Source organism: Grammomys surdaster, unplaced genomic scaffold (genome assembly GCF_004785775.1).
Source record: "Grammomys surdaster isolate TR1022 unplaced genomic scaffold, NIH_TR_1.0 125780, whole genome shotgun sequence".
In the NCBI taxonomy this organism is placed as follows: domain Eukaryota; kingdom Metazoa; phylum Chordata; class Mammalia; order Rodentia; family Muridae; genus Grammomys; species Grammomys surdaster.
The window spans coordinates 2173825-2183332 of NW_021620611.1; the positions used below are offsets into that span (position 1 = coordinate 2173825).

Consider the following 9508-nt stretch of genomic DNA (forward strand, 5'->3'; position numbering starts at 1 on the left):
ATTCAATGGTTAGCTGTGAGCATCCACTTCTGTATATTTCAGGCTCTGTCAGACCTCTAAGGAAACAGCTGTATCAGGCTCCTGTCAGCATACACTTCCTGGCATCCACATCAGTGTCTACCTTTTGTGACTGCACATGTTATGGATACCCAGGTAGAACAGTCTCCAAACGACCCCTCCTTCAGTTTCTGTCCCACACTTTGTCTCCATATTTGCTCCCATGAGTATTTTGTTACTCCTTCCAAGAAGGACCAAATAACCTGCACTTTGGTCTTCCTTCTTCATGACCTTCATGTGGTCTGTGAGTTGTATCTTGGGTATTGTGAGAGCTTTTGGACTAGTATCCAATTATAAGTGAGTGCATACTTGGGCACAGGGGATAAGTTCCTGAACAGAACACCAATGGCTTATGCTCTAAGATCAACAATAGACAAATAGGACCTCATAAAATTGCAAAGCTTCTGTAAGGCAAAGGACACTGTTAATAGGACAAAACGGCAACCAACAGATTGGGAAAAGATCTTTACCAATCCTACAGCTGATAGAGGGATAATATCCAATATATACAAAGAACTCAAGAAATTAGACTCCAGACAACCAAATAACTCTATTAAAAACGGGGTACAGAGCTAAACAAAGAATTCTCAACTGAGGAAACTCAAATGGCTGAGAAGCACCTAAAGAAATGTTCAGTATCCTTAGTCATCAGGGAAATGGAAAACAAAACAACCCTGAGATTCCACCTCACTCCAGTCGGAATGGCTAAGATAAAAAACTCAGGTGACAGTAGATGCTTGCAAGGATATGGAGAAAGAGGAACACTCCTCCATTGTCGATGGGATTGCAAGATGGTACAACCACTCTGGAAATCAGTCTGGCAGTTCCTCAGAAAATTGGAGATATCATTACCTGAGGACCCAGCTATACCACTCCTGGGCATATACCCAGAAGATGTTCCAACATATAACAAGGACATATGTTCAACTATGTTCATAGCAGCCTTATTTCTAATATTCTTATCTGTGCCTACTTTCTTGTCCTAGCCCCGTGACAAATGCCAAATTCCTAGAAGCAGCACCAAAAGCTCTCAACATATCATTATGTGATTTTAAAAGTCACCACTCAGCACACTGGCAACACCAAATGTTGGTAAGGATGTGGAGCGACAGAAATGCTCACTTGATGCTGTCATCAAGGAAAAATGATACAGCTACTTTGGAAGACAATATGGCAGCATATCATGAAACTAAATGTGCCTTAAAAATTGTGTTTCTTGCTATTTATTAATTTAAATGTAACTCCCACATGAAGTCTGTACACAGATGCTATATTATCTTTATTTATAATTGCCAAGACATGAAAGCAGCCAAGATATTCTCCAGTAGCTGAAGGAACAATTGTGGTGAAATGATTAGGATTATTGAGGAAATTATATCAAGCTATGTAAAGACATATAGAAAAATTACTGACTCTTACTAACAGAAAGAAGCTAGCCTGTATACTGCATAGTTGCGAATATATGACCTTTAGGGAAAAGCAAAGTACGGAGTAATGAAAAAGGTCACTGACTGACAGGGTTTAGAGGAAAGGGGGGGTACATAATCAAAACACAAAGGATCTTTTGGAACAGGGCAGTCACATTGTATTTGACCATAATGTTGATTGTACATCAGTGATGATCTGTAAAGACCCTCAAATATATTACGGAACTCAAAGTAAGCCCTCTGTAAATGCTGGGCTTGAAAGATGCTGGTGTGCTAATACAGAGCTGTCCACAGTAGAGCTTGTGTCACGCTGGTGGAATGCTGACATCAGGAAAGACTCAGCATGTGCTAGAGAAGATAGAGCTTATCTAGACTTTCTACCAAATTTATCTGTCAATCTAAACTTTCTCTAAAGTGTATAGTCTATTTTAAAGGCCAAATTGTAGAGATAGTTTCAAAGGGCTGTGAGACTTCACTAAAACTTCTCTTACTAGTCTAATTTAGTTGCAGAAATTGCTTATCAACAAAACTAACCCAAAGGGTGAATTTTTTTTTAAAATGAAGTATACAATTTATTTGAAATGACTTTGAAAGAAGCCCCTGCCTCCTTCGTCTTCTTGCTCCTGATCTGGAACTTGAAATGCCGATTCTTAGAAAAAGAAATCACAGAGAGCAGAACCCAAGGCAGGAACATGAGTCCTTAATACCATGAGCAACCCTGCTAGACTTGGCTGCTACTTTGGTTCCTTTTAAATGTAGAAGAAAAGTTAAACCCAGTGTGGTTTTGGAACCCTTATGTTAGAATTTTCTGTTGCTTGTAGCTAATCCAGAACCTAGTTTAAAAGCCTATTCCACTGGCTAATTTTTATTAGTATTAGCCATTCTGTAATCTATGTTTCCATAATTAAGATAAATGGGTACTATTTTAAAGCATTTTTAAATAGGAAAAGAAGCAAATCATCCTAAGTTTTATAACTGTAGCATCCTAGAAAATACAGAAGTTATATTGTATAATTGCTTTATAATTTCCTTTAAAATTTACCATGCCATATACAGTTCCATGTTTCTATATATTGTGGAAAGATATTTTGCATACTGTTTATGTAAGTGAGTGAGTGACCTGTAATTTACTCAATGGCCAAGTTGGTTTTGCTCTTCCAGTGTAGTAGATCGGATCTAATTAGGGCACAGACTCCACAGCAGTAATTTGAATAGAATAACACTTAATGTAGAGATTTACTGCCTACCAACTAAGAAGAGTAAATACTAAGAACAAATAAAATAGAATTGTGATAATATGCCAAGGCTTCAAAAGAAAATCCCTTAGAAGAACAAACATGGAAGGCTGCCTAGCCCAGACTGGGTTTTAGGTATCATGATAAGGATGGGTGTGATTCTGTAGATAGTGGGGAATTCACTAGCTGTATTGATTCCCAGCTGAACGTTAGATATCTATCAAGGTTGATGAGCAGGAAACCATAGACCTGTGTTGAGGAGTCAAAGTTACTGGTGGGTGAATGTCTCTGAGTCACACACACACACACACACACACACACAAACACACACACACAGACACACACCTACCTATGCACTCACACATGGACACATATTTACATACATAACACACATACACACACACACACACCTACCTATGCACTCACACATGGACACACATTTACATACATAACACACACACACACACACACACACACCTACCTATGCATTTACACATTCACACACACATAAAATGTCAGGAGCCAAGACTTCCTTCTTCTTGAGAGCAAATGTCAGTTAAGTAGATAGCCTGAGTTAAGGAATATTTTCCTCGACAAGACCCTAGGAAAGGGGCAATAAAACACACACACACACACACACACACACACACACACACACACACACACCACACACTGAAGCACATAAAAGGTCTGGAATATGGCTCCAGTGCCTTTTAAAAAGAGGACCTAGTGCTGCACCAGCCAGATAATGCAACATGTTTACAGGGTTTGACTGCACAATATATGCAGAGAAAGGACAGTGAATCTAGAAATGAAGTATAATACCTTGACAATTGACACGGTCAGCATACACAGTCCATCTGACAGTGATGCCCAATTTCTCTTGTTTTTTTTTTTTTTAAACAAGAACTTTATTTAAACAACAAGACACTTAACTTGAAGGGGAAACTATCATTTTATTCAAGAGTAGTTTATCCTGACTTAAAGACAGATTGCCCAACATATAACAGCTACATACAAAAAGTTATAAAATTGTCCTTGGTTTTACAATGATAAATGAAAAACATTAAAATTCTCCAATTGAACAAGGTATGCAGAATTTTATGTTGTTGAGTTCTTTTGTTAAAACAATGAGAGCATAATAACTTCCTGGGATATAAAGATAAGAGCTGGATGACTGTGCTACTAACGGGGAAAGGGGGAGATTTCCACAGAACCAATGCTTTCCCCCAAACCATCTCCATCTGATGTCAACCCAAACAGAACACTGGCCATTAGTTTAAAGAAGAAAAAGAAAAAAGAAGAGCATGCTGTGTACATGCTCCTGCCACGTTATGAACAATACAGGAATGGGAACAGGGAGATGAAGGGATAGAGAAAAGTCCACTGTAGTGGTCAAGATGTAGCGGAAACAGATTGCAGTTCTAACTGAGAATGTATTCTTGGTCTCTAAGAAACTTCTGGAGGAAAGTAGCAGGTTCCCTATTTAGGAGACACCTCCTGTCGGATGCTGGAACATACCAATCGCATCTTCATCCTCCATTTACCACTGTGCAGGTGTGGTTGTTTCATTGACTGCTTGCCCATCAAACTGGAATCTGATCTGCCTCATTGACAAACCCTGCCCTTCCCAATAGGCTTTCATTAGTTTACTAAGTGGTGTATGCCTCTTAATCTTAGACTGTACCACACGACCACCCTGCCTTGCCACCTTCAAACGAATATGGTTGCTACTCTCAGCCTTGACCCCTTCCTTGGGTTTCTCATCAGCCACAGCGAAAAGCGGAGTCTCCTCAGCTGCCATTTCACAAAAGAGGCACCAGGTCCACACTGAAGGAGCATATACTCGGCACCAGGAGTGGCAGAAGAAGGAGGCAGCAATGGGTGAACCCCACTTTGTGTTTTTGACATCCCACTAGGAACAATTGGTGCAAGAATGACATGTGGCTCAGCTGGAGAAACCTATCTATCCATACTCCTTCCATCACCTATTCATCCATCTTTCTGTTATCCATCTGTCTATCGTGTATCTGTCTTCTATAAGCTATAATCAGTCGTTATTTACCTACCATTTACGTAGCCTCTTCTGTATGTCTGTATGTCTGTCAGACCAACAGTTGCTTACTGAATCCACATATTGAGAGTCACATGTATTTTTTTTTAGCTTGTTTGGCAGGGAGGTTATGAGTCTTTTGCTGTTGAGGACAGAACATCCTCCTCGAAAATGAGGCCTTTGTGACAGGAAGCGTTACTCAGAGATCCAGAGCAGTAGGGTTTTGATAATCTTGTTTAAGTCTTAAAGTCAACCATCTGTCAGTATTTCAGTTATGTGTCCCGGCAAATACTCACCTTTCTCTTATTTAGTCCAGTTGGATCCGATTATTATATTTTCTGTTACTGGCAAAAGAAATTATATTATGCTAGTAGTGCCTCATGGTTTCACCACATTAGGAGTTTTTGTAATTCCTAATGTAGTAACTATTAAAATAATATCTTAAAGATTGTTTATATATAATATGTGGCTACAAATAAACTATTACTACTCCGGTGACATATTGATTTATATTTGATGGCTGATGTAGGCTGCGTGCTTTGCTAAGCATGGAACATGGATATGTCAACACAATAGGCACCATCTTTCTTTTTCCTGTGGTGCTATAAAGAGCATATTTGGGAAAGGGCAGAGTTAGTTAGCATCAGTGCAAGATCAACTGCATGTTACAGAAGTCCGAGGAAGCACGGAAGATGGACATTTGGGGAAGACTCAGTGCAAAGTTGGGAGAAGCTTCAGAGAAGGTGGTGTCTAGACAGACTCTGGGAATAGATTTTCTTTATTAGACATTAATATGTCTCTTGCTATATGGTCAGGATCACTCTAAACACATTACAGGTGAAAACTAACTTAATCTTTATAACAACTCTGTGAGATTATGTTTCTGTTGGCTCTGGATTCATGCATTTCAATCTGTGATCACTATGTCTTCTTGTTTGGAGAACAGTACAAGATGGAGCATTATAAAAGGAGGATGTGGCAGAGCCAGGTGACTTACCTTATGACTGCAGAAACATACAAGACAGAGGGGGAAGGAGCCAAAATCTCCATACTCAGTTCAAAGACATAAACCTGACCTAATTTTCTTTCCCTAGGTCCTATACCCTGATCATTTCCCCAACTCCCTAAAGTATCACAGGCTGATGACCAAGCCCTCAGTTTATAATGCTTATCGGAAACTCAGGCTATAAACTATAACTGCAATCAAGTTGACTCAGGTCAAGGAATCAAATAAGTCAGGGCTGCAGAGCTCATGCTTTGAGCAGCTCCTTATGTTGCCAACTGGGTGAGCATGAGTATTTAATCATGAGTGGGCTGCAGAGAGGCAGCAGTGGGCACGAGAGCAGAGGAAGACTTTCTAGAAGGTGAAAGAATGACAGGTAGTAGAGCTGGACCTGGTACGTGGGAGGAAGAAGTTAGTGAGAAGTGCAGACAAGTTACTTATGTCTTCCTAAGTAATAGTCAATAGTGAGCGCTTTGTCCTAGAGTCAAGTGCCACCTCAAGTTTCACAGACTGGCTACCTTGCATATACTTAAAGCCTCTCAGTTGAAGGTGAACGAAATGAGGTTATTCTATTAGGAGGCAAGTGTGATGATTCTGGTCCTTTGTTCTGCTAGGCTGGCTTAACAAAATACCAATGTCTGAGAACTAAAATACCTATTTCTCCTATAAGAGTCTGGAGGGCCAAAGGTCAAGTCATTATTACCAGACTGGCTGTGTGAGAGGAGTCCTTTCCAACATTGTTGATTTGCTTTGACTTTCTTGCTTTGAAGTCACATAATAGAATGAATGAAACCACCAGGGTCTTTTTTTTTATAAAGACACTAATCCCATTCTAAGGGTCCCATCTTCATAATTTCGTTCAATTCTTATTACCTTTCAAGGCCTCCATCTTAAAATATGGTGCTATGGTGCTAGGTGGTTAGGGCTTCAACATATGAATGTTCAGGGTACACAAACAGCTTGTCATACCAGGATGAGTTCCAATGTAAAACATATTTAGGAAGTAAATTTGACAATCATAGAAACATTGTGATGTGTCCCTAAGAGATAAAAAAACTGACGATACCTCGATTAGCTTGACACTGTTCACTAACTTAAGGGATAGAAAAAGATGAACAGGTGACTATTCTCTATTTTTGATTTATTTGACATTGAGGGTATTTGGAGGAATCCTTTTAAGAAGGAAGTGTGTGACTCAGGAGGCTAGGAATGACTATTCTGAGAATAATGACAGACTCACAAGCCAATTCATTTAGGAATGAAAGAAGGAAATCATTTGTGGGATATGATACTGAATAAAAAAGAGGTCACAGGCAATGGCACGGTGACATAAATGAGTAATAGGTGGCCAAAGAGGGACATAGAAAAAGAGACTGAATATCCAGGCACAGAGACAGACAAGGCATAAGTGAAGGAGGAAAGCTGTTTCCTTCCTAGCCTTTTTTTTTTTTTTTAAGTTTTCAACTTCTTAGAGCTGCATTTGTAGCTCACAGGTCAAATCACTTTGAAAGACACAGTGAGTTTAGGGTAGAGAATTGGTGATTAGGTTAATAATAAGAAGCTCATTGGTGACTTCAGTGAGAGCAATTTCGATAAAACTATGTGATTGCGATCCACATTACATTCTTAGTGACGAGGGGACAGGAAAATGGAAACCATAAAGTTTGCTCTTCACAGAAATTTGCTGTGAAATGAAAGAATGGGTGGCTGAAGGCAGACTTGAGTGGAAGGGATCTCTTCTGAAAAAACGTGTTGGACGCTTTTTAAAGTTAATAAGATGAAGCCATTAAAAGTACGAGGTTTGCATTCATAAGGGGAAAAGGAGTTAGACATTCCATTCTAGTCTGGGTCAGAGTGGGATTATGGTTGGTCCTGGTACACCTTGAATTGTCTTTTAAGAAAGGAATCAGTGCATCTCCACCCCATTTGGTCTAAGGGAAGTGGTCCGATGTACAAACATTCCACAGAGGTTACATTCTGTGTTTCTGCTGTCTGTGTTTTAGCTCAGTCCAACGGTCAGTTCTCCCTGGAGATGCAGCTGTGAGCAGGTGGAGCACATCTGCAGGCCATTACAAAGGTGCAGCTGCAGAAATGTTGAAGGTCTGATGAACAGTAACCTCTACTTACATTTCACAAGCCCTAATCAATGTGGTGCCACTTTGAATTCCCTTGATGTAGCCGGGGGCTGGGGAGAGCAGCATTTGTCAGATGGGAGAGTGGGCTTGAGAGACAAGGAAACCAAAACACAAGAGGAGATGATTTTATTAGCTGCACTCCATAAAGCAACCTGAATCTCATCTTCCGGCTCCTAAGTGCATCTAAACACAGCCAGGGCTGTGGCAAAATCACACCTTTGTTCTTTGCTGCCTCAAGCATCTCTTAATCTGAACAAATAAGATTTCCACCCTTCTATATTTCTTTTCCTGTGACTTCCCTCACAACACTCTACAATTTTCTGGGACAAAGAGATCCTTGACTGGCAACCACACTGTGCTTCTAAACCAATTTCAGCTCTGCTTTCATGTCACAGTGCCCCTCGAGTTATCCAGTCCAGTCCTGCATCCGCATTCACCAAGGGTGTTGTGACAGTGCAGGATGCATGGAAGCATTACAGGAAAACCGCCGTTTAGACATTAGAAAGGCCACCAGTGAGACACATCTCATTGTTTGGAATCCTGAAGTCTTTCTTTGAGAACTATCTGCTTGCATTACTTGATTTTAGAGCAGAAAAGGCTGGAAATTTGCCAGACCCCATATTTCTTCCCATTGAACGTTATTCCTAGACTATGGGAGTAGGAGCCAAATATTTACATGGAATAATATAGGAATGTAATACTCTAGAAAGCAACCTTCATATTCTTAAGAGCTTTCTAAACTTATTAATATCACAGGCTTATTTTTGTATAAGCATAAATATGTACAGTGACAAAAGGGGTCAGAAGATCTGGATTCCATCCCTAGCCTTAGTACTGTATAGGTAATAAGCTTAGTTTCCCATCAGGACCTGAATTTTTCTTGGTCCTGAAGTAGGAGAGTTATACCAGTAGATTTCCAGTGGTTTATCTTGAAAAGCTTGCTTTTTAAATTATATTCACATATCACAAGACATCAAAAAATGATTTAAAGGCTTATAATTTTAGATTGTATTTGTTATGAAATATAATGTGGTAAGGGGGTACCTGACAAGCCCGTACCATGGTGTTCCTCTCAGAAATTATGCCATGCAACAGATCTGGTAGGATCTTGGAGGAAGGGAGGGAAATGAGGACCTGGAGAAGGAGTAGCAGAGGAGTGGACATGTAGACAGGCAGACAGGCAGACAGGCAGACAGGCAGACAGGCAGACAGGCAGGCAGGCAGGCAGACAGGCAGGCAGACAGGCAGACAGACAGGCAGATAGACAGACAGACAGGTAGACAAGCAGGCTGACAGACAGATAGGTAGGCAGTCAGGAAGGCAGACAGATAGACAAGCAGACAGACAGACAGACAGACAGACAGACAGACAGACAGCAGAGCCATGAGGACAGAGAAGAGGCTGGGCACAAAGAAGAGAAAGTGGGAGAAAAAGAGACTGGCCAGGAACACATGAGAACAGAGAGAACTGTGGTGGTAAGCAGTCCTTTTATAAACCACCCACACATGGCAGTGGCAGGTGATGACATAAGCCATTACTTGGTCTCTGGGAAGAGCCTAGTTGAGTCGCCTGTAAGCTAACAGCAATTATCATAGAAA

At 40.5% G+C, this 9508-nt stretch overlaps 1 pseudogene; it reads right to left on the bottom strand.

The window, feature by feature from the left end:
• Nucleotides 1-4205: 4205 nt before the first annotated feature.
• On the bottom strand, nucleotides 4206-4523 carry LOC114640136 (annotated as a pseudogene).
• Nucleotides 4524-9508: the final 4985 nt, after the last annotated feature.